This window comes from Notolepis coatsorum (assembly GCF_963971535.1).
Source record: "Notolepis coatsorum genome assembly, chromosome: 13".
Classification (NCBI taxonomy): domain Eukaryota; kingdom Metazoa; phylum Chordata; class Actinopteri; order Aulopiformes; family Paralepididae; genus Notolepis; species Notolepis coatsorum.
In genome coordinates this window covers 120782242-120808068 of record NC_140177.1, presented here as the reverse complement: position 1 = coordinate 120808068, position 25827 = coordinate 120782242, and the positions used below count along the sequence as shown (strand labels likewise).

The 25827-nt window shown below is 44.8% G+C and overlaps 1 pseudogene across 1 annotated transcript; it reads left to right on the top strand.

Annotated features, from left to right (window-relative positions):
* The first annotated feature begins 1074 nt into the window (after positions 1 to 1074).
* Positions 1075 to 25253, top strand: LOC311239478 (annotated as a pseudogene). The gene is made up of 4 exons: positions 1075 to 1193; positions 23951 to 24050; positions 24162 to 24964; positions 25197 to 25253. The product of its transcript is annotated as an uncharacterized misc_RNA (transcript).
* The last annotated feature ends 574 nt before the right edge of the window (positions 25254 to 25827 follow it).

The following is a 25827-nucleotide window of genomic DNA, read 5'->3' as shown; positions in this document are numbered from 1 at the left end:
CAGCCCCTGCCCCCTCCCCTCTACCAACCCCGGGATTGCGCGACCAATAGCGTCGCCTGCCAGCCCCAGGTTGGTAGAGTGCAGAGTGACAGCTCGGCTGATCAATCACCCAAATCACAGGGTTGCTACATTACCTCCCCCCACAACAAAGTCCCTCGCCTCGAGGGACGAACACAATTTCCCACCCCAATACGATTCTATGCTAACAGTTAGCTATGCAATGCTGCCGGTTAGCTACCGGGTACGACGCTGTGCCAACAGTTTCTGGTCATGTGACATGTGTGCCCAATCGCGTGACGCGCCCATTTCCGCCTCGACCAGCAGCAAACCCTAACCCTAACCGTTCTATCGCCATGCTCTAAGACAAACTCTAACCTTAACCAACTTCAAAAGAGTGCCTAAGCTTAACCGGGGAAAGAACTTGCCGTCACACGATTGGTGCGACCAGAAACATCAGTGGCCAATCAGAGCGCAAAAAGCGAACGCGGAAGCATGAACCGTTTGGGTTTAGAATACAGTCCTCCTGTTCCCAGACCGACAGAGAGACGCCATTCCCACACAGAGACGCCTTGCTTCCCACCCCAATACCCGCTAAACACAGTACTCAAATCCCCACAGTACCCAATGCAATACACAACCTTTACACATGCAGGTGGCCTACTGCTGTACTCATGCTGCACACAGCAGAGTTCCAGGCTCTGTACACAGCAGAGTTCCATTTCAATCATGGCTATGCACACTGCAGAGAGTTCCATTTAACCATGGCTCTGTACATGACATAGAGTTAGCTATGCGACGCTGCCAGTTGGCTACACTTAGCTACCGGGTACGAGGCTATGCTAACCATTAGCTATGCGACGCTGCCGGTTAGCTACACTTAGCTACCGGTTACGACCCTATGCTAACACATTTGGGCTCCGTAAACTTGGGGCATATGTCCTCACGCCCGCCGGGTCAGGCCCCCAATGTCATCGGCCAACCCCCGCAGAGGCTCCCCGGGTCTTCCGGCGGCCCCGCTGTCGAGCCCACCATGTGCCATGTGGCCACCGCCATGTGCCATGGCCACCCACCGCCATGTTGGTTTGCATCCTGGTCACCGACCGGCGGGAAGCGGAACCCCGCGAAGCCTCCGTGGAGCCCTCTTGCCTCATCATGGCTCTGTACACTTGGGCATATGTCCTCACGCCCGCCGGGTCAGGCCCCCAATGTCATCGGCCAACCCGCGCAGAGGCTCCCCGGGTCTTCCGGCGATAGATTAAGACACCATGGATAGCTGATAGATTGAGTCACCATGGATAGCTGATAGATTAAGACACCATGGATAGCTGATAGATTGAGTCACCATGGATAGCTGATAGATTGAGTCACCATGGATAGCTGATAGATTGAGTCACCATGGATAGCTGATAGATTGAGTCACCATGGATAGCTGATAGATTGAGTCACCATGGATAGCTGATAGATTAAGACACCATGGATAGCTAATAGATTGAGACACCATGGATAGCTGATAGATTAAGACACCATGGATAGCTAATAGATTGAGACACCATGATCAGACTATAAATAGATGATGACAATTAAAGTCAGACAAGAGCAAAACAATCAAGCCAGTCATTCAGATGGGAGAGAGGCGGCTCTTTATTAATTGCTTTATAATTTTTTTTAAGGCATTGTGTTTGTGCCATGTTATGGTAGACTAGGCCATGTTGAAAAGACCATTTGACTAGGGGTGTAAAGTTCAAGTATAAGTATTTTTACTTACTTGTACTTTATGTGAGTATTTTAATTTTAGGGAAGTTTATACTTTTACTGCACTACATTTCAACGGAAATATTCATTGTACCTTTTACTCCACCACTTGATCTAAACACAGTTACTGTACTTTGAAGAGAAATGATTTTGCATAGAAAACATGACAAAAATGTATGAAGATTATATACTTTCACATCTGAAGCCTGTCAAGAGGACGTAATCAAAGCAGCATAACTGTACTACTGTACATACCACTTTAACATAACCTTTAAATTAATCAGCTTCACTTGGTTATCTCTCTCCATCGAGCATTTCAGTGTGAGGGCATTTAGTCTGTTCCCACATAAGACTCATCCCCATAGACATGCAGCAGGAGTGGTTCAGCTTGCTCCATGGGTTCAAGGGTTTAACAAGGTAACCAGTCCATGCAGTTAGTTGGCTGAGTTTCATGTTTCATTTGGCCCTGATTAATTTAGTAAGGTGTGTAAGCAAAGAGATTTGAATGAAGGAATAACTTTAATAATAATAATAAATATGATCTGGAAAAGTTTATCCATGCTTTAATTTCATCCCGGCTTGACTACTGTAACTCCCTGTACACTGGGACCAGCCAGAGTGTTCATTAGAGCTAGTACATGACAGTTGGTTATACACAAATTAAATATCTCTAACAAAAGAGAGTAAAGAAAGTGTCTGTCTTCCACAACGCAAAGTGGCATTTTGTTGATGTTAGTTTGTTCTGGACTAGTTGTAATGCTATTGAATCCTTCTTTTTTCTTTTGCAGCACCACACCATTGGACAGTAATTAATGTGAGCCAGGACTAGCGTTTACATTTTTACGATTGCTTTGACTCATTTTGCACAGCAGAATTTCAATGTACAAAACTCAAAATGCTAATTGCCGAACTGACTTTCAAAATTCATACTCTAAGATACTAAATGCTATGCTTACATATAAAGTGCAAAACTCTTAATGCAAAGTTCTAAACTGACTTGCAGAATTCTTACCTTAAGACATTACATCCTATGCTGAAATGCAAAGTGCAAAACTCTAAATCATATGCTCCATTCTCAGAATACAGCCACCTAATATTATAACAATGTTCAATTGCTTATTACTACAAATGCAGATCACTAAATCAATTCAACAGGTGTTTGTACTAATGGCTCATTACCTTCAACAACCTTGAAGTAGCATTGCAACACAATTGATCATCTCATCACCACTACATAAAAGGCCTTTTCTGACAACATGGAGCAAGTCGGTGCAGCTGAGGTTGAAGGACTTTTACTTTTACAGGGTCGTGGAGAGAGTCTTGATTGTGGTCGCGGTCATGGACAGGGTCGTGGCAGAAGAACATCGGTGTCAAGCAAAATTAGAGCCATGATTGTTGACTACGTAGTAAACCGAGGTCTACAGTAGCAATGGCTGAAGCTGGCAGGGGTGGTGCAGCCAAACCTCAACAGGTCAACGGTGGGATCTATTCTAAGAATTTTTAGGAGGGATAATCGGTAAGTCAATATGTGTCATTACTGTACAGTAACTGTACATAATATTGAAATTACAGTAATTGTAAAATGTATATTGCTGTCTGTTACAGTATATTTCAAAGTGTGGGTGTGAATTATTTTTGTAATTGTTATCTTTACTGTACTTTAGAACAATGAGCGCCACCAAGTGGAGGACGTGGCTGTCTTCCCTTTGTGCAGCAGGAGAGGGCACTTGTAGACGTGGCGGTGCAAATAAATTATATTACAATGAAAGAAATACAGCAACAAATACTAGCGGAGTCTTCATAGATATCCAGTCAATCAGCCTCACGACAATTGGGCGAACATTAAAAAGGCACCAAGTAACCCTGAAACAAGTTTACTTGGTGCCTTTCCAAAGAAATGAAAATGGGGTAAAGGCTTTGAGGATGAAATATGTTCAGGTATATAGAAATGTTGCAATACAGTACTACTGTAGCAAATACTTAAGCGACCCATCCTCTATAAATGTGTCGACTGGTTGACATTATGCCCTAGACATCACATTATGATTATGTACATATGTATGTGGGCCTGCCCATTGGTCTCAGGGCTGGATCTAGGCATGTGCATAGGGTCCACTCTGGCCAGGTGGTCTATTCAGCACAAATAGATAGGTAATAGGTACTGTACAGCCTGTGGGCAAGCAACATGAGAAAAAGCACCTGGGCCAAACCAATTGTAATGTAGCCTATTCACGTTTATTTATATTTGGAAAGCTCTTCTATATGGTGCATAGAAATAACCTTGTTTTGCATATTGTACATACAGTAAAGCATTGGTATATTGGTATGTGTTTTTTACGGTATTTCCGACAATGATGGGCCTAGATGCTGGAGCAGAGCAGCATGAGATTATTTACATTGATGAGGCTGGGTTTAATCTCCACAAGCAACGCCGTCGTGGCTGGAATGTGATTGGGCAGAGGGCCACTGTTAATGTTCCAGGACAGCGTGGAGGCAACATATCCATGTGTGCTGCCATTTCCTGCAATGGAGTAGACTTGCAGGGGTGGCCAACCAGTCAGAGACTAAGAGCCACAAAAATGACTGTGGTACCACAAAGAGCCACACCATATATACCAGCATTCAGTCATGGCACCCTTTGTGTGTTTATAGGTCCCACCCTCTGGCCTCTGAAGTTGCTAATGTCTTTTTTTTATAAAAAAAAGTACCCTGTGAGACCCACGGTTGCAAAATTACAAAATCACTTTTAACCATTTAACTTACAGTTTTTTTTACGACTGCTTTGACGCATTTTGCACATGTAACCCAGGTTTCAGATTCATAACTATTTTGTCATAGGGACATAAATAGTTAATGCCATTGAATAATAGCATAAATAGTTAATGCTATTATGTAAGAACATAAGTAGTTAATATTATTGGGTACCAAATCCTTTGAATTACAGCACTGCCCTTTAATTTACTTCATGACGTGAGATAGATGTCACGACAGCCACGCCTTGCTTTACAGCAGGTGAGTCTAGCACTACGCAGACGAGACACACACATCCACGGAGATGACGCAGTTAAATGTTGCTGGATAACGAGACGAAATAGCATGATAAAAACAGTTATCAAACAGTTATAAAAGATTCCCCCAGTTGCAAAACCGAAGAAGCGTTGTAGTTAAAGTAGCCTGCGGTTTTGGTGAGTTTCATCAATATTGTGCTGTTCATTTGTCGAATGTGCATAATGGTTAGCTCTATGCTACAAGCGAATTAATGTAGCTTCATTCTGAGTCATGCTAGCGAAGCTCCAAGCCCAATTTGTTTAAATGAAAACTAGAAAGAAACCATTTCAGAAGTACTTATAATTGTATTGATATGCTGTACGATAAGAACAAGATCTATATACATTTGAATGTTTTTGAGAGTTTAATATGAACGTGGGGAACGTTCCACATGCTAGCGCACTTTAGCCTAAGGTCGCTTTCACACAGCGGCTGTTTGGTCCGGACTATCGGACCAGAAGTCGATAGTCCGGTTTTCGGGTTTGTGTGAATGCGCAGTCGAACTCGGTCCAAGGACCAAACACGTGAACTCGGTCCTCCAAAAAACATAGGTCTCGGTTCGCCTTCATCGGACCAAACGCGGACCAAACGTAGTCAGTCAGGCATCTTGGGTAGAAGGAACACAGCAGCTTATTGTTATTATTATTAATACTGCGCGCAGCACACTGCATCTATCTATCTATCTATCTATCTATCTATCTATCTATCTATCTATCTATCTATCTATCTATCTATCTATCTATCTATCTATCTATCTATCTATCTATCTATCTATCTATCTATCTATCTATCAGGCCATGTGAGCGGATCGGAGCGTGAGCGGCGCGGGGAGCGGAGCGGGCGGTTTTGACGTGAGCGAGGAGTGGGTTTTAAAATGAGTCGGCGCGACGTCCGGAGCGAGAGTTCTCCTCCGCTCCAATCCACTCCAGGACGCTCACAGTGGTTTAACACTGTTGATGTAATATATACATGCAGTACAATGCCAAAGCAACAGATGGCGATGTACAAACATGAAGGCCATTTTCAACCAATGAGAAGATATCTATGACGCCCACACTCACTCCTGTTAGAAAAAGTATCGACGCCATTGTTGTTGACGTTAGCTTACATGCTAACGTTAATGGCAGCGACCATAGCATTGTGGCTCGGCTAGCCTATCATCGCTTAATAGAGCTAGTGAATGGATAAACAACGTTATTTAACATTGCAGAATGGCTACAATTACAATGCGGCTCAATACAAACAATTGTTAAGGGGCCCAGGGGGTGTAGACTGTTGTAGTTTGAGCTAATTTACACCATGCTCAAAAAAAAAAAAAAAAAAAAAAACTGCCGAGCGATCTGGCGCGGGGAGCGGGGAGCGCTTGATTCAAGGTGATCGGGGAGCGAGCGGAGAGCGACTTGGGGGCGGGGTCAACATGAGCGATTAGCGGAGCGGACCAAGCTTTAAAGAGCAAAGAGCGGATTTCTCGGCCGCGCCGATCCGCTCACGTGGCCTGCTATCTATCTATCTATCTATCTATCTATCTATCTATCTATCTATCTATCTATCTATCTATCTATCTATCTATCTATCTATCTATCTATCTATCTATCTATCTATCTATCTATCTATCTATCTATCTATCTATCTATCTATATATCTATCTATATATCTAACTGTGCATCTTGGGTAGAACAAGGAAGAAGAAAAAAACACGGCTTATTATTACCATGGCGCGGCATTACAAGCACACTGTGTAAACATGTCTCGTGGACAGACTTGGGTGATCCGCTGATCTGGAGTCAGACATGGCTTGCAGTCCACACACAGACACACACGCGCGCACACACACGGGCTCGCAGCCACACACACATTTCCACTCTCTATCAATGCCACGCCTCTGCTACTATCACTGCTACGCAGTTTGTGTATTTCCGCATTTCACTTCCTGAAGGGGAGGGATTTCCACTCTCCATTGTGTCCAATAGACGAGCGCCCTTTTCGACCGCGTGACATTGTTCAGAAAGTTCGATGCGCTTGACAAATTGCTATGTGAACGCAACAATGTTGCAACTTCACCACCAGAACCGCACCGAGTCCACCAAAACTATATGTGAAAGCGACCTAAATTAGCATGGGACATATGATATTCCCACGTGCCATGACAAGGTAGCCTACGTTAGCTTGGCATAGCTAAAAGTAGCCTCATTGATTATTCATTCTGAAAGCAATGAAAGGATGATGAAGCGATAAAAGATGGTAAATAGCTTTTATTTTCTGAATGCCTGCTTGACGCAGGCCAGGTTGGCCGTTCCACCCTGGGAGCAGTTCCAGACGACGGTTCACCACGTGTGCCCACGCGGGACGAGGCGGTGTGCCGGACAGATACAAGATGGCGAGCCAACCCACTGAACCTCTGATATAGCTCAAGGCTAATGGCAGCCTGATGTGAATACCCCTGTTGCTCAACTCCTGTTACACCAACAGTCCGGTAGGTTTAAACTGATTGAACTTGAACCATAAGAACTTCCAAGAATTGAACTGACCTATATCCTTTTCTGATACACAAACTGATTGAACGAGAATACAAGGACTTCCAAGGGCTTCGACCCCGTTCACCTTTTGTTATTTTGATATTGTATTTTGTATTTTATTTGATATATGGGTACTGATATTCTCCTATAAGAAGGGAGAATTAAAGGGTAAATACACCCAGTAAGATACTTGAACCATTGATATTTCTCCTATAAGAAGGGAGAATTAAAGGGCATATACACCCAGTAAGATACTTGAACCATTGATAGTTCTCCTATAAGAAGGGAGAATTAAAGGGTAAATGCACCCAGTAAGATATTTGAACCACTGGTAAGATACTTGAACCATTGATATTTCTCCTATAAGAAGGGAGAATTAAAGGGTAAATACGCCTAGTAAGATACTTGAACCATTGATATTTCTCCTATAAGAAGGGAGAATTAAAGGGTAAATATGCCCAGATAAATACCTGAACTACTGATGTTCTCTTGTAAAGAGGACGAGTTAAAGGGTCAATGTACCCAATAAGATACTTGAATCCCATTGATGACATATTGATTATAGTTGAATCACTGATGGTTCTCCTGTAAAGAAAGATGGTTTAAAGGGTAATTTCACCTAATAAGGTATTTGCATTCCTATAACCTGGAATATTTCTATTGGTACTTTGTTTGTGTTACACCTTCAAAGGAAGAGTTTAAAGGAGCATTTCACCTAATAAGGTATTTGCATTCCCTGCACACTTAAAGGTTTAAATTAATTAGGGATGCACGATAATTATCGGGCCGATAATTATCGGGCCGATATCAGCAATTATGACGTCATCCCGATAAACCCGATAGCGTTATTGATAGCTCCGATAATATATAATAAATTTTTTGGTTAAAAGAAATCCGGTGTGGGTGGATTTGGATGAAGGGCGCTTGTTTTTATTATAGCCACTTCCCGTTTTGCCAGTACTGTGGTACGGCTGATGGCGTGTGGTTTAGGAACAGGGAGTTTTTCACAAATCCAGCGCTCCCTTTCTTGGCTGTGACGTAGTCACGTTACATTCGGAGGCAGACAGTCGATCTGCCAATTACGTCCCACCGCTTGCACCCACCTCTTCTTCTTACCACCAATCGGAAGCTCTCATTAGTTTATTTACTTCCGGATTGTCAGCCATTATTCTACTCTGAGCTAACGTTATCTCCCCGCCAGCCACATTGACAAGTACCAGCGCTTATACATTACTGGCAAATGTCTTGTTGCACTTGTGGCAACGAGCGTTGTCAGCATCGACTTTAGTAAAATAGACCCAGACTTTTGAACGTTTCGTTCTGTCCGCCATGATGAGAGCAGAGCTGTCTGTACTCGGCAGCACCCGTGTGTGTGTGTGTGTGTGTGTGTGTGAGTGAGTGTGTGTGTGTGTGAGCACAGCACAGCCCGCTCCTCACGCAGGCAGAGACACCGAGGCAGGAGAGATATAGAAAACGGCCAACAAGATTAGTTTGCGACGTTTAAATTCCTAAAAAAAAAACTCCATAATTTCTCGAGTACCGATAGCAGTACCGATGACGTCGGAGCTTATAAATACTAAAAAAATTAAAAATGTATCCAGAAAAAAAAATATATACATTTAAAAAAGATTATAATACAATAAATATCGGTTATCGGTATCGGTTATCGGCTTGAGGAGCATAAAGTTATCGGTATCGATATCGGTGTCAAAAAATCAATATCGTGCATCCCTAAAATTAATATGTTTAAACATTTACCTATTGAAATGATAAACTGATATAGTGTTTACTAATGATAAACTGATATAGAGTTTACTGATGATAAAAGGATACATCCGATATCCAACCTTGAACCTAGCTTTTAGCTAGAGATAACCTCAGAGATGTCTGAACCAAACCTAATGTGTTGATCCAATCAACCTAGGACTTGATATCGAATTAACCCTCCCGAAAGAAGGAGTGGTTAATGAAATAACCTAAAAAAGGATACTTCACTCTACCTCATTGTATGTATTAGTGTTGTCACGATACTGGAATTTCGACTTCGATACGATACCTTGAAAAGTATCGATACTTTCGATACTTTCAATACAAAAAAATAATAATTATTATAATTTTTTTTTTATAATTTTTTTTTTTTTTACAAATTTTGCTTTTGTTGCTGGTTGATTCTCCTCAGCTTCTCTCTGGTACTATACGAGAAGATAAATACACTTTTAAAACCCTTTGTTTATCTTTAGATCAGAGAGAGAAAGAGAGAGTGGCTGCTGGAGATTTTAGGTCTACTGACTGAGCGCACCGAAAACAAGGGTGAGAGAGGGAGAGAGAGAGAGAGAGGGAGAGAGAGAGAGAGAGGGAGAGAGAGAGAGGGAGAGGGAGAGAGAGAGAGAGAGAGAGAGAGAGAGAGAGCTCCGTAGCTGAGCAGGATCGCATTTTGTCAACACACTGGGACCTGGAGGAAGCGATATAAGGAAACGAATTGCCAATAAATGTGAAGTTATCTTTGAACCTGTTGTCAAGCGTCTTCAATATACCCCCCCCTCCTCACTAATGGAACTGGTGTTGCAGAGTCACGTTAGTTAGTTAGTTAGACACTGTAGTTTAGCGTTAGCTGAACGGCTAACTGGCGTTAGCCACTGAGGCTACTAGCGTTAGCCACAATAGCCAGTTGATCAATTCTATTCATGTCTCCTCCTCGACTTCCACTCCGCTCGACCGAACGTTGGAAACGGGGTAGTTGTGTCGAGTTCATGCGTGTACTGGTGTAGTGGGCTCGGCTTGACGTTACTCCGTTTCCATGAAGTAATAGGTGGCCAGCTAGCTAGCATTAAGCTAACGGAGGAACGACAGCTAACGTTGGCTAATAATAGCGTTGTTTACAAACTGAAGACAGGGCTGCGCTGCCCGGGGGAGGAGGCTGCAGCAGCTTGTGTCTGTTGCTCTGAGCGAGGAGGAGGAGGCGGAAGCGCAAGGCTCTGGCAGCGCGTCTGTCTGTCAACAACTTGCGGGAGCAAGCCAGCTGGTACCGATACTGCAGAAAGTATCGGTACTTCGGGAAATGAGTATTGAAGCCGTTTTAAATATTCAGTATCGATATACGATACTTCGATATTTTTGACAACACTAGTATGTATTGTAACTGTCTAGCTAGCGCGCTTGAGAATAAAATACCGGTCACTGTTATAACTTTGTCTCTGGTCTGCTATTCCCTTAATTGTGTATATTACTCCTCTCCTCATTCGAACCTAGAACTGTGCCCGTGGTGAACAGCTGTTACTGTTAGTGACACAAGTGCTACACACATCAGAGTTTCAATGTGCAAAACTCAAAATACAAATAGCCAAACTGACTTTCAAAATTCATACTATAAGATACTAAATGCTATGCTTACATATAAAGTGCAAAACTGTTAATACAAAGTGCCAAACTCTAAATCATATGCTCCAGTCTCAGAATACAGCCACCTAATACTACGTCAATGTTCAATTGCTTATTGCTACACAGGCAGATCACTAAATCAATTCAACAGGTGTTTATACTAATGTAATGTCTCATTACCTTCAACAACCTTGCCCAGGTGAGTAGCATTGCAATACAATTGATAATCTCTTCACCACTACATAAAAGGCTGCTAAAAACCTGAAGAAAGGAGCAACAGTGGATATGATATGTGCATCGTCGTCTTATTGGTGCATTTTCAAATACAACGGCCATTATCAAATACAGTAATGCGGTCAAACACAGAATACTTGTTACCAAAAGAGACTATGCAATGGTAATTTCCTCATACAGTAAACCCTGTGATAGACTGCAGTATAGTGCTTGTGTTTTTATGAAAGATTATTTGATTATTTGAAGTTTAATTGTTACAGTAAAGGAAAATACATACAGTAAAGCTCTGTAAAAAAGATTCTAAGAAAGAAAATAAGAAAATAATACAACTTCATGGTGCTCAAGCAGCACCTTGCCTCTCCTCTGCATTTGGCCAAAGAATTTCATCGACGTCACATCTGACCGCCATGTCTACAAGTGCCCTCTCCTGCTGCACAGACAGAAGACGGCCACATCCTCCACTTGGTGGTGCTCGTTCAGTTCTAATGTACAGTAAAGATAATTACAAAAATAATTCACCCACACCTTTAGTATAAAATTTATGAAATATACTGTAACAGACAACAATATCAATTTCACAATTACTGTAATTTCAATATACAGTTACTGTACAGTAAATTACACATATTGACTTACCGGGCGGCTAAGTGGCGCAGTGGGCAAGGCGCTCGCCACTAATGCAGGAGATGCTGGGTTCGAGCCCAGCTCTCTGCATTGCTACCAGCTTGGCTGGTCGTTCATACTAACACAATTGGCAGTGTTAGGGGTGGGAAGCTGGTGGGTGGGGATCGGACATTGTGGACAGCGACTCATACAGGTCGGTTGGTGCGCCTGCGCAGCAGAATCAGGAAGCAACGGGAGCGGCGTGTCCCTCCCACGCAGACCCTCGCGGCTGAGAGATCGCGCTGTGCAGGTGAAAAGATGCGACGGCTGCCTCCTCGTGTACCGGAGGGGACACGTGATGCAAGGCTTTGTCCACATTGCAGCCGGCCAGTGGGAGGCATGGCCTAACAGCGTTCGAGACAGGGGAGGGTAGAATTGGACAATACGAAATTGGGGATGGGAGAAAAAGTTGGAGGATTCGCCTGTCCCTGGACCTTTTTCCTGTGTTTTCCCTGTCTACTCTCCTCAACAGCCCCCACCCTTGCGATGATTTACTCTCCTCTACTCTTCACCAGCCCCCACCCTTGGACATCCTTGATCCTCTACCTGTTGGGAGTTTGCAATCACCTCGGGAGAGTACATAGGTTGCAGACTCCCCTCCAGTCCGGGGCGGGTCGTTCTGTGTTCTGGATTCTGTGTTCGTTCTGTATCTGTATCTATGTTCACTCTGTGTTCATGGAGTTCTGTACGTTACCATTCTGTACGTCACCATCACCTGCCGCGTCTCCGGCGTGAGACGACGGCCCAGCCATCACCACCTGTCGCCGTTTGCCTGGAGTGGGACGCCGTCTTCGCTCTCTAATTCTCTACGGGAGGTTTTCCAGTGTTCCCACTCCAGACGTCAAGGCGGCACGCCATCGCTCCCGATTCCACGGGAGGAAGGCGTCTCTTCGTGATCCTCGTTCCTGGGGTGAGGCTCGTCGTCGCTCCCTAGTATTCCACGGGAGGACGGCGTGTTCCCATCCCGGTCCCCTGGGACCCCCTTTGTTCTGCGCTGCCCGTCTGCAGCATCCGAAGAGGAGGAGGATCCCCGTGCCAGGCCTCCGCCGTCGGGCCCCTGTCCCCGTTCCAGGCCTCCGCCGTCGGGCCCCTGTCCCCGTGCCAGGCCTCCGCCGTCGGGCCCCTGTCCCCGTGCCAGGCCTCCGCCGTCGGGCCCCTGTCCCCGTGCCCGGCCTCCGCCGTCGGAACCCTGTCCTCATCCCTGTAAGCAGCTCTGGCCCTCGCCCTGTCCAAGGCCTTAACCCTGTTCTCTGTCCCTGTCTCCAGCCCGCCTCTCCGGGCCTCTGTCCCTGTCCCCCTCTCCAGTGCCCCTGGTCCTGGCCCTGACACTTAGCCCTGGCCCTTAGCCCTGGCCCTTAGCCTTTTCGCCTCTTAAAGGCACAGTGCCGCATTTTCCATATTTCCTTGTCTCTAGTGTTTTTGTGTTCTCCCTTAAAGGGACTGTGCCGCTTTTTGTTCTATAATAAATATTTGCCCTGTTTTGGCTCACTCTCATACCTGTCTTGTGTTGTGCGATTGGGGTCGGTTACAAACCATAACAAAAAGTAGATACAAAAATACATATTGACTTACAGATTATCTCTCTTACTGTAAAAAATTGTATAATGGGGCCACCGTTGACCTGTTCAGGTTTGGCTGCACCACCCTGCCAGCTTCAGCCAGTGTTAGATCTCGGTTTACTGTATTACGTGGTCAACAATTGTCGTTATAATTTCATTGGAGACAGATGTTCTTCTGCCTCCTTGGCCACGACCACGACCCCGTCCACGACCCTGTATTTCGTTGTGATACTGTAAACGTTTGCATAATCTATTCTCTGATTTGACACTTGTATTTTATGGTAATTGTGCATGCTGTATTACATTTTGAACCAAAAATGAGCAGTATAGCATTCTGTGTTACTGTAATAGCTGATAACGGAGTCTTCGAAAATATCCAGTCAATCAGCCTCACGACTATTGGGTGAACATTGAAAAAGCACCAAGTAACCCTTTTTTACTGTTCTTTACACTAGTTTGTTTACTGTAACTGTTTTTGTTTTTACTGTACAGTACAGAGCATTACTGTATGTATTTTTCTTTACTGTAATGATTAAACTTCAAATACTGTAATCATATATTTTGTTTGTCTTTCATAAAGACACAAGCACTATACTGCAGTCTATCACAGGGGTTATGAGGAAATTACCATTGCATAGGCTATTTTGGTAACAAGTATATTGTGTTTGACCGCATTATTATAATTTTTTTATCCACTTTTTCTCCTTATTTTCTATTTTTCACACGCACACACACGCACGCACACACACACACACACACACACACACACACACACAGTTTGTGATACCATCTTCAAGAGAGGGTATTTTCATTCAGTAATGTGCACACCAATACATGATCAAAGCAACAGCTAAACTAATTTGTCATTTTGAGCATAATGTTGTCATGGTTTTTACTTGGTTCGGTGGTGGTCCTGTGGTGGACAGGACAGCTGTCAATCACTTGATTCTGTGGATATATTCCTGTGATGGGAAGCCGTCAATCACTGGACTGTCAATCAAACTGTGGTTAATTGGCCCTTAGGAGGGCAGGTGTGTGGGCTTGATTGCGCCTGATTCAGCGCAGCTGCGCCTATTTAAGTTTGAATCTTGCAGGGCTGCTTTCTCGGCACTTGGGACGAAAGCGGGAACCATGTGGCGAAGCGGCTGCTGGCTAGCGGAAGGCGCCAGGATGGCGGAAGGAGGAGCGGTTGGGTTGGATGGCGGCTGGATGTGGTCGGAGCAGAGGAGGTTGAGGTTTTCGGAGGAGATGGTGGAAGGCTTGTTCCGTGTCGGTGGCGTGAGGATGACTGAATGGGAAGTAGAATCGCTCCGCCAGGAGGGAAGCGTTTTGCAGATTGAATGTTTGGAGTCTGGTCCTGGTGTGCCGGAGCGGTGGTGTCGAAAGCGGGAGAGACTTAAGTTTACTTGTCGAGAGAACTGTTTGATGGGATATGGAGACATGGAGGAGGCTCTAGCATGGAGGGTGGGCTCCCGCTGTCGTGCTGTGTTCCCCGGGGATGGCAAGGTGTATATGGGGTTTATTTCCTGGATCAAGGGTGAAGACTGCAGGGTCTCGTTTGACGGATATGAAGAGAATGAGCCGATGGGTATGTCCGCCTTGCTGCTCCCTGAGGGAGTGAGTTTGGCGATGGGAGATGACAGTATGGAGTGTGGTTCGGGGGGTGAGAGCGGGGGAGAAGGGTGGAGTAAGGTGGAGAAGAGGGGCAGGGATATTGGGGGGAAGGGGGTGAAGAGGAAGAAGGGTAGGGGGGATAGCTCGAGTGGATCAGATGGTGAGGGTAGAGACGAGGTTGTTGCGGAAGTGATTCATGTAGTGGTTAGGTTTGAGGGGGAGGGGGGAGTGAGCAAATTAGGGTTGTTCGAGCTGCCCAAACTCGTAGGTAAGCAGTTAGGAGAGGTAAAGTATGCTAGAGTTTTGAGAGATGGGAATCTGGCCGTAGGGTGTGTAAGTGTAGGACAGGTGGAGATGGCTAGGAAGATGAGGAGCATTGGTGGAGAGGGTATAAGGGAGGTAGTGAGAGTAGGGGAGAAGAGGGAGGGGGGATATAAGGGGGTGATAGCTGGGGTGCCGGTCGAGGTTAGCATGGAGCAGCTGGTGGAAGAATTAGGGAGGGACGGGCGTAATGGCATAGTTAAAAGTGCAGAAAGGATGAAGAGGGGAGCAGATAGGGTAGAGACGGAGACGGTAGTGATTAAGTTTGAGGGTAAGGTTGTTCCTAGTGTAGTGTTTGTAGGGTATAGGTTGTTTAGGGTTAGGGAATTTGTTCAGAGTCCTCTTAGGTGTTATAGGTGTCAGGAGTTTGGTCATGTAGCTGTTTCATGTAAGAGGGGACAGAGGTGTGCTAGGTGTGGCGGGGAGCATGAATATGGGAAGTGTGGAGAGGGAGTGAAGCTGAAGTGTTGTAGTTGTGGTGGGGAGCATAGTGTAGCGTTTAGGGGTTGTGAGGTGATGAAGAGGGAGGTTGAGGTTCAGAGAGTGAGAAGGGATGATAGGATTTCGTATGCGGAGGCAGTTAGGAAGGTAGGTCAGGGAAAGCAAGGTGAGGAAGGAGAAGGGCATTTGGCAGTAAGGGTAGTGCAGGAGGATCAGGGGAAGCAAGGTGTGGATCAGGGGTTTAGAAAAGGGCATTTGTCAGTAGAGGAAGTACAAGAGGAGAAAGAGAGGGTGTGGGGGGAGAAGTTGGAGATAGTGGCATTTGTGACAAGGGTAGTGAATACAATAGTGATGGTTAGCAGTAGGACAGAGAGGTTAAGGTTAGTAGTTGAAGCAGCAGTACTAGACATGGGTATGAAGGAGTTGACAATGGGGCAAGTATCAAGGGAGTTAGGGAAGTTAGGGAAGAAGGTTGTTGTGAGTGATCAAGTAAGAGAGTTAGGGAAGGGGGTGGTGAGTGTTCAGGAAGGTCAGAGTCAGCCCACAGGAGGCAATGAGTGACTCATAGATTAAGTTTGGATAGGGTGGTGATGTTAGGGATGGGTTTTGGTTTTGTTTTGTGTGTTAGGGGGTTGAGTGGATTGTGCAGTGGGTGGCGGTGTGCGCCTTTTGTGGTCGCGATCTGACATTGAACCATTGAAGAAGAAAAGAAGAGGGGAGAATGGAAGACTGGCCCGATTTCCGGGTCGGTAGGTGGCGGTAAATGGCCCAAATTTTGGTGCCCGTCCGCCGTAAAACACCAAATAGAAGAAGAAGAAGGCTGCTTTCTCATCGTTCTCTTTTGTGTAGGTTGTCTCACGGTCAGACTGTCTATAACTGTCTTCTGTGCTGCTCTCTGCGTAGCGTTTAGCCTTTCATTGTTCTGTTCTTGTTTTAGGCTACTGGCTTCATTTAACACTTTTGAGTGTTGAGCTGAGCATTTGTATTGTGTGTGTTTCTTTTCACACTAGTCATTAGTCCACTGCCACCCATAAACCCCTTTAGTGGAGGTTTATTGTTTTTGATTGATATATTTATGTGCTTTATATAAACTCCTATTTTAAGAGGTTGTATGCCTTTGTGGCTTATTTCAGTTTTTTCTACCTCTTTATTGAGGGTTGTCCTGTTTTTTTGGACTTGATTTATTTTCCTATCAACTCCTTATTTTTAAGCAGTCCACCTGTAAAGGTTGCAGAGGCGGCTGACTGATTATGGCGATTTGTGTGTCGCCCTCCCTGCCACAGGTGATATATATATATATATATTATTTTTGTTACACCCAAACATAATGATGATGTATGAATATAATAATAATATTTTTTAATCCTGCCTCTGAATATCATAGTCCAATCAGCCGCAGCATCTAATTTTGTTCTGGAATGAACCACTGTCTGACTCCATGGGGACTTCTCTCTGGCTGCTGATCTCCCCTCAGTCCTCTCGTACATTCATGTGTTGGCATTTCCCCCCCCCCCCCAAACACCACAACCTCCAATGCATTTCTATGGGTTATTTTAGTGCAAGCCCTTACATGCTTTCGTCATACGTAAGTCACACTAATACAACGAATTGTCTATTGGCTGAGCGCGTGGCATTCGTTTGACATCACATCCGGAATCACGCCAACCAGGAAATAACTAACGCTAATAGTTGTTGACTTGTTGTCGTCGTAGAAAATGTATAATAATCACAAGATACATTCAGTGCTGGATCTAACTAAATGGATTTATGGAGACACATTTATGGAAAGTTCAAGCCCGGACCACAAAGCTTCTCGAAGGGTTATTAGCATGACACACAAAGGCTCTGTATTGAGCCGTACTGTATTGTACCGATTCTGCAATCTGTTAAATAAAGTTTTCATTCATTCTGCGATGTTAAAATCACAACTTCTTCTGTGGACAACGGCCCTTCTAAGGTTTCTCCCCTCCACATTGCCTGTGGTGCTTTTTTCCTATTGCTATTTTTTTGTGAGTTTTTCCTTACCTTCAATGACAGAGCTGCTGTTTAATGCTCACTTTTCCCACTTCAATGACAGAGCTGCTGTTTAATAATATTGTCGCGTTGTGGAAAGCAGGATGAGAGAGCGTAGATTTCAGTGTGTATCATTTAATCATTTATCATTTAACATTTGAAAGACAGAGCTGCTGTTTAATAATATTGCCGCGTTGTGGAAAGCAGGATGAGAGAGCGTAGATTTCAGTGTGTATCATTTAATCATTTATCATTTAACATTTGAAAGGCATACATTGTTGTCATACAGAAGTACAGAATACTTTTATCCAAAATGCTTAACAGTCTCTGGAGCGCGCCAGTAAGAAGCATTTGCACTGCAACTCGTACACCTTACATTTCTGCTTTGCACTATAGCGTATTGTATATTAGTACATTGCATAGTATATTGTATATTGTATGGTACAGTAACAGTCTGGAGCGCAACAGTAAGAAGCATTTGCACTGCAACTCGTACACCTTACTGTAAATTGTACCTCATCCCATTTCTGCTTTGCACTATAGCGTATTGTATATTAGTACATTGCATAGGTCGGGTACATTGCATAGGTCGGGGCGCCTGTTCAGCAGGGAGGGGATCGGGGGGAAATAGCGTGAACCTAACGGCAAAAACATCCAGGAACAAAGGACTCTGGACCGAGTCCTTTGTTGTACCAGCACGGCGCGGGTCCCGACCCCCCCCTCCCCCCTTCCCACCCACGACAACAAAGCCCCCCCAACCGGCAACCCCACGGACAAATCGCCTGATAAATTAGCCAACCTAGCCAGGCTGGCTGTGTTTACCAGCCCAGGAGAACAAAGGGTTGCCGCCAGAAAAAACAGGACAAAGGACCCCCCCTCCCCACACACCAACACACAGACCTCACGGAGACAACAACAAAGCCCCCCCCCTCCCTCCCCCACAGCAGCACCAGAAGACAACTACCTGGAACTTGAAGACATCAATAACACAGCTAATAAAAACGGACTACACATCTTTCACCTTAATGTAAACAGCATTAAGCATAAGCTGGACGAAATAAGAAACCTGTTTATGAGCGGTAAGGTAGACTTAATATGCTTTACTGAAACTAAACTTGATCCATCTGTAACAGACCCTGAAATAGAAATAGAGAACTATACTATAGTCCGTAATGACAGAAACCAGTATGGAGGTGGTGTTTGTATGTACATACATAAGGACACCAAATTCATTACCCGTACTGACCTTCATCATGAGACAATTGAAACCGTATGGGTGGAAATTTTATTTGAAAGGGCAAAATCTGTTCTAGTCGGCACAATATACAGACCGCCAGATCAAACTGGCTTTTATGATACTCTGGATGTGTGCTTAGCTGGAGCTGAGGATGCGGAAAAAATTCTTATTGGGGATTGGAACACGGATATGCAACGAAAAGATGCACCCGTCTTCAAATCCTTCAATAGGTTTTGTGATCTGCACGGCCTCAGCCAACTAATCACCCAACCCACAAGGATATGTGAATCAACTCAGACTACCATTGACCTCATACTGACCTCTGACAAGTCCAAGATCTCCAACAAAGGGGTTATAGCATGCAGGTTAAGTGATCATTATATGATATTCTGTACCCGCAAAAAGCTAAAACTAAAGGCTGGCTGTCACAAAACAGTCACATCTAGAGACCTCAAAACCTACTCTAGCGAGGCCTTTAACCTTGAACTGGAGAGTCTGGACTGGTCAGATGAACTCAATGGTACACTGGTTGAAGAAACTTGGCTTGGCTTCAAAACCAAATTTTCATCAATACTAAACAACATGGCCCCCCTAAGAACCACCAGGGTAAAAAATCGCGCTGAGCCATGGATGCACACTGAAATACTGACCGCTATGAAAGCCAGAGACAAAAAATGCTCTGAGTTTCGTAAAGGTCAGTCAAAGCTTACCAAAAGCACGAGCAGTGAACTCCAAGACCACGTGACTGAACTCAAAATAGAAAGAAACAGACTAAGAAATGACGTAAACTCCATGATCAAAACTGCTAAAAAAAATTTCATCAATGACAAAACCGAGGAAAACAAAAATAAACCACGTGAACTTTGGAAATTACTCAACAATCAACTAGGCTGCAGTAAAAAACTCAAAACCAGGTTCTCAAACATAAACATAAAGACGGACAACACGCTCATCACAGACAAGCTGGATGTAGCCAATTACTTAAACACTTTCTTCACAAACATAGCCACAACACTGGTAAACAAACTACCCTCCCACTCAGGGCAGTATGGGGTAGAACACATAGTAGCATACTACAAGAACCTAGGCGTCCACAAAGACGACTTCAAACTGGAAATAGTAACTACAGATGAGGTACTCAAAAAACTGAGCGCCCTCCAACCAAACAAGGCCACTGGCCATGACAACATCCCCTCCAAATTCCTCAGAGACTCAGCAGCAGCCATCACCCCAGTCATCACACACATAATAAACCTCTCCATAAAACAGGGACACGTCCCCAAGGACTTCAAAATTGCGAGAGTAACACCCCTGCACAAAAAGGGCAGCAAATTAGACCCGGGTAACTACCGCCCTGTTTCTATCCTTACATCCATCTCGAAAGTCATGGAAAAAATAGTATACGAACAGATCGAAAAGTACCTTGCGGAAAAAAATCTAATCTACGAATTCCAATCTGGCTTCAGAACATCCCACTCCACTGACACATGCCTTCTCTACTTGAACGACCACATCAAACAAGAGGTGGACGCGGGCAGATACTGCGGCATGGTCATGCTGGACCTACAAAAGGCCTTCGACACTGTCAATCACACCATTCTGATTGACAAGCTAAAAGCAATTGGTTTTGATAGTTTATCAGTGAGCTGGATACAATCCTACCTGGAGGGATGGAACAGATGGTGGAAGTAAACGGTACCCTATCCCCCCCCCTCACAGTGAGCTGTGGTGTTCCACAAGGAAGCATACTAGGACCGCTACTATTCCTAATTTATGCAAATGACATGTCGTCAGCTTGTGACTGCAACTTGTTCCTGTTTGCGGACGACTCAGCCCTGCTGGTCTCTGACAAGAACAAGTTACAGGTTGAAAAAGCCCTCAGCTCGGAACTAGGCAAAATCTGCATATGGCTCGCCGACAACAAACTATCATTACACATGGGCAAAACAGAGTCCATTCTCTTCGGTTCAAATAACAAACTCAGCAAGACCGACGGCTTCTCGGTTACAGTGGGTGACAATATTATCACAAGGAAAGATGAAATTACCTACCTGGGTTCCATCCTAGAGGCTAATCTTTCCTGTGACAAAATGGCATCCAATGTAATAAAAAAAGTCAACCAACGAACGCGATTCTTGTACCGGATCTCCTCTCTGGTAAACAAGAATACCCTGAAGACTCTAGCAGCAGCACTCATTCAAGGGTACTACGACTATGCTTGCACCTCATGGTACCAAAGCACCTCAAAGGCACTAAAAAACAAATTACAAACATCTCAAAACAAGCTAGTCAGACTACTACTTGACCTGACTCCTAGAACCCACCTCACCCCTGCCCACTTTGACAACCTAGGATGGCTTAGAGTAGACGACAGAGTACAGCAACTTGCAATGGGCCTGGTCTACAAGATACACTACGCGACCAAGGTACCCATGTACATGTCAAAATACTTCCCAAAGGTCAGTGAATACCACGATCACAACACCAGAGGGAGCTCCACAAATCATGTAAAACCCAGATTCGGCTCAAACAAGGGACTAAACACGTTTCGCAATTATGCCACATCAATGTGGAACGCCCTACCTAAAGCTGTAAAGGAATGTGAATCACTACCCACCTTCAAAAACACTCTCAAAAAACACCTACGTGAGACTGCAATTCGAAACTGGCCCCTACAAATGTCCTAACCTAGTTGTACAGTAAATAACCAAGTAAGGCTTTGTCAATATTCCAATGTACAGTGTAAAATGTGTGTGTGTCCCCTTCCCAACCCCCCCCCCCCCCCCCCCCCCACCTCCAATGTACAGCCCTCACCCAACCCACCCAACCCCACCCCACCCAACCAACCTCCTCCAATGTACAGTTTCTATGCCAAATGTATATACACTTTCTGGACACTTTTGTATCACAAACAGTACTGTATTTGCAAATCTGATATGTCATAAATGTATAGATGTAGCAGTACTGTCTATTTGTATGTCATGTATGTCATATATGTTATGATGAATTGAAAATGGGGGACCCTGATGTAAACAAGACGAAAGTCTTTCTCTGGTCTGCATCCCCTTAACAATTGTATGTATTGAGCTGTACTGTACTGTACCCATTCTGCAATCTGTTAATAAACTTTTCAATCAATCAATCAATCAATACCAAGAGAGGAGGTGTGGAGGGGCGTAGCTGGGGGGGGGGGGGGGTAGTTTAGGATGATTCCAGGGCCCAGCACTGGGGGGGGGGGGGGGGGGGGGGGGGCAGAGAACACTATTATTATCTTTTTATTAATATGGTTTTATTATTATCCTAAAGTAAGTTAATGTAATTGACTCAAACGTATAATTGCCTGTATTAAAGAAAAACGTCACAAAAGAAACAAACAGGTGTTTGTTACTTTGTTTGACAATATGAGCACCCCTCCCTTCTTTCATTGCATGGTCCACATACACAGCAGCTCACAGCGCGCAGCTTGAACAGAGTCATCTAGGCTTGTTCGAGATGGATTTCGGTTTGCCTCGACTAGTAGACGAGAGTAGCCGAGTGAAGCCGGGGGAGGAGTTAAGAGGGCGGACACTTCCTGCACGAGAGTCGAGACCGTTCTGTTCTATATATATCTATGGTTCTGCTCGCCTAGTCGTAATGACACGTTAGGCTTGTTCGAGATGGGATAGGCGGACGCAGATCTGCGCAGGTTTCACTACTGCCTCGCCAAACGCGTTGCATGACGGTTAGAATGTTGTCCGACTTGCTCTGAAAATCTGACGAGGCGAGGCGCGGAACTCCCGCGGGAGCGAGCCATGCGCAGCCTTCAGAGCGAGGCTCCACAGTACCTCTCACTCGGCTGCTCCCGGCTGGGAAGCGACTTGCTACGGTTGCGCAAAGCGCCTATTGGCTCAGAAAAGTTGTCAGTCACCAGCCACGTGACAGCCAGGGAGTTATGAGACGTTTGATTGATTGATTGATTGAAAACGTATTATGTTATGCGTTATCATCATATCATCATGATAAACTTCAAGCTGTCAGACACACACACACATACACACATGCGTCGTCTGTTTTGCCTCAATACTGTATATATAATTCTGTTTTGCCTCAATATACACAGTATACATATATATATTGATGCAAAACAGAATTATTCAGCAGTGTGTTGTGTGTGCGTGCGGCCAGGAGCGCGCAACAAGATGGTATACATTATGGTATATGAATAGTATATTCCACTATAGCAGTATATGGTGTGCTGTACATTTGAATCTGATCTAATTTTGCACACGGCCATCGCATTATAATGAGCTGGACAGGTGTGTAATGTGTGTGTGGTGACGTGAAAGCGTATCTGCCATGCGAGACTAGGCGAGAGGCTCTCGTGAAATCGGCAGTGTCCGCCTTTTTAACTCCTCCCCGGGCTTCACTCGGCTACTCTCGTCTACTAGTCGAGGCAAACCGAAATCCATCTTGAACAAGCCTAACAACACGTCGCACGCATGTTTTTTGTTGCTGACGAGTTCGATGCCATTGAAGTCCGACAACTCTTGGATGACCATGGACACGATGGGTATGATGATGTACATGATGGACGTCGTCCGTGGAGGTAATCCATCATTATGAATGGAAAATGGGGAATCCCGATGTAAACAAGACGAAAGTATTTCTCTGATCTGCATCCCCTTAACAATTGTGTGTATTGAGCCGTACTGTATTGTACCCATCCTGCAATCAATAAGGTTTTCATTTATTCATCTGCTGTAGCAGTACAAGTGTTATTTCAGTGATTTTGCAATTGAATAAAAGCGTTTAATCTAGTGTTGTGGTTGTACAAAGCATTTCCAGTAATAGGTAGATTCTACATCATGTAATACCACACCCCTCTTAAGAAATGGGGGCCAATCTTGCTCCACTTGATCAAGTGTAATACATATTAACTCCTACACATTTGCCCCCCTCATAATATTGTTTTCCCTATCGACGAGTACAATCACGACACATTTCCTAAATGCACTTCACAGATCAATCAAATGGTGCATGCCATATATTTGTAAATACATTTCCAACAAGGTCCAAGCAAGGCTACTTAAAATGTCGCCAATGCACGTCCAGTACATTGTTGCCATTTGTATTAGCCTACACTGAGATAGTAGTAGTTAAAGTAAACATTATGCTGAAGTTGCCTTCTGTTCCAGATCGGTTCCCAAGATCAACTATTTCGTCGAAGAGGTGGTCCCACGCTATACCCCTTCAGACTTCAGAAGTCACTTCAGACTCTCCCGTGGGCACGTGGAGGTACGTATACAATCAGCAGACATTCTATGTTGGCTATTACAGTATTAAAGCCCATGCTGCTACACCATTGAATGGAAATCACTCCCCTTTGCTCTTTCCTCAACCATTCAGGAGCTGATGACTGCCATTGGCCCTGTGTACAACAACACACTTCACACAAAGTTGCCACTGAATCGCAGTGTGCTGGCATGTCTGTGGACTCTGTCGAATCAAGAGTCCTATAGGGGTGTTGCAGATCGGTTCAACACCACAAAATCCACAGTGTGCAAACACCTGCACGACTTCTGTGCACTAGTGAATGCACACATGTCCCATCACATTTCCTGGCCCACAGGGGAAGCGCTACATTCCTCAGAGCTAGGATTCAGGGCAGCAGGATTCCCCAACACGGTCTGTGCCGTGGATGGCTGCCACATCCCCACGGTGAGGCCACACTGCGAGAACCCAGTGGCGTATCTGAATAGGAAAGGGTTCTATTCAGTCATACTCACTGGGTACTGTGACAGCCATCGGCGGTTCTGTCACGTTAGTGTGGGCGACCCTGGTAGCTGGCACGATGCGAGAGCATTTCGGGTGTCGGAGGTTGGCCGGCTGCTAGAAGCAGATCCCCAGTCCCTGGTGCCGGAGGGGATGCACATCATTGGGGACTCTGCGTGTACCCACTAATGCCCCAGCTCATGAAGCCCTACAGGGACAACGGGCATTTGACTGCTAGGCAGAGGCGGTATAACAAGAGGTTGAATACTGCTTGTGTGGTGATCGAGCATTCCTTCGGCATCCTCAAGAACAAGTTCAGGAGGCTTAGATGCTTGCATATGAGGGATACAGGACACATCAGCGCAGCAGTCTTTGCCTGTTGCATCCTGCACAATATATACATAGAGCCCACTGACCAAGCTGAAGAGGATGTTGAGGTAGAAGCCGATCACGAGCCACCAGCAGTAGACCAGGACAGAGGTGCAAATCATCGTAGGGATCTAATCTGTCTCAGTTTGTAAACATCACCTCTGCGCACCAGTAAGAAGCATTTTGTACAAAAGTATTCTGTACTTCTGTATGACAACTATTAAAGAAACTTGAAACTTGAAACAATGACACACACTTGATTGTTCTTTTAGCCCCCCCACCCTCCCCTTTTCTTTTTAGCCCCCCACCCTCCCCTTTTTTGTGAGCTGGTGGGCCATATCCCACAGGGTGATGTGATGCACATATTGAGTATTTGTCAACAGGCATGGATTACATGCATTGACTCTGTACAGTGTATTTCATCATCAAGACTCCTGCTGTGCCTCCGTGTGGCAGCTCATGGAAACTGGGAGATTTAAAAGCCAGGCTAAACCAGCAGGGGATCTCGGAGCATCAGTGGTCCCCAGAGGTACTGAGTCACGTCAAGGGGACGAATATGGCCAACCAACCACTGCCCCATTTGTTGTGAGACAACATTGTTAGTGCTAGAAACCTTGAATACCTAGTTTAGAAGATTACTAGTACGCAGCACAGCTGATAATAGTAACATGTTGGTGCAACGAGAACTATGAAGCCAAATGGAAAGACATAGAAACAAAAAATGAGGGACTCAAAGTGCAGGCACTAATAGGAGACAGGGAGCTATACAGAAGAAAGGAACAACTAATAGACCCAATTACCAAATTCACTATAAATATATGGAACAAGATAGTAAAGAAATACAAGCTAGAAAAAGAAACCAAGATACTGAGATGGATAACGCACGACAACAAATTTAAACCAGGGAAAGAAGATCATGGGTTCAAAAGAT